Source organism: Galeopterus variegatus, unplaced genomic scaffold (genome assembly GCF_000696425.1).
Source record: "Galeopterus variegatus unplaced genomic scaffold, G_variegatus-3.0.2 Scaffold16682, whole genome shotgun sequence".
Classification (NCBI taxonomy): Eukaryota; Metazoa; Chordata; class Mammalia; order Dermoptera; family Cynocephalidae; genus Galeopterus; species Galeopterus variegatus.
Window position 1 is genome coordinate 25332 of NW_007742793.1, and position 838 is coordinate 26169.

Genomic DNA, 838 nt, shown 5'->3' on the forward strand with positions numbered 1-838 from the left:
AGAAAACTACATGCAATGCTGACAAGCTTCCATACACAGAAGCCCAGGCCAGCCTGCTAAAGTACACAATTCCACATGGAGAACAGACAAGCCCTGTTGAAGCAGTCCTTGTCCAAGATGAAAGAAACAACTGGAAGTGAACCTCTCCTCTACTTTGCTAAAACTTGACCTTTAATGGGACAACAATAACCCACTGGAACCCAGCATTGGGGAAAAAGGTCCAGAAAAATCAGTATAAACTCTTCAGCCCAGACTGAAGAGACTCCCAGCTGAGCACAGCCCAACTCCCCAGCTAATCATGAGCTAAATAAAGGTTGCTCTAAAATAATTAGAATCACGAGCTAAATAAAGGTTGTTCTAAAATGCTTAGCTTTGGGATGTTTTCTTATGCAGCAGAAGCTGAGACAACGCCATGAGCATGGCTTAACATCTTATCACTTCAGGTCTCTTTTGGACTTTAGGACATTCTGCTATTTCCTCCACCTGCATTTCCAGTTCATGCCAACCTTCCACTCCTAAACAAACTTAAGAGTCCTCTATTATTCACTGTAGAGGGCATTTTCCTTTGCACAATTTATTATAATTTGTAATGTGACAGTTTGTTTAATAGTGGTATCCATGTGAGATTGACAGCTCCAAGAGAACAAAGGAATTACCTGTTCTATTTGTTTGTTTGTTTTTGTTTTGTTTTGTTTTCTTATCACTGTATTCTCTAATCTGCAGTGACTACCAAAGTACCTGGCATGTAAAATATAAGTTACATGGTGCATATCTGTTGATTGAATCATGTACTTTTGTCTTTTTTTTTTTTTTTTTTTTTTTTTTTTTTTTTTTTGGG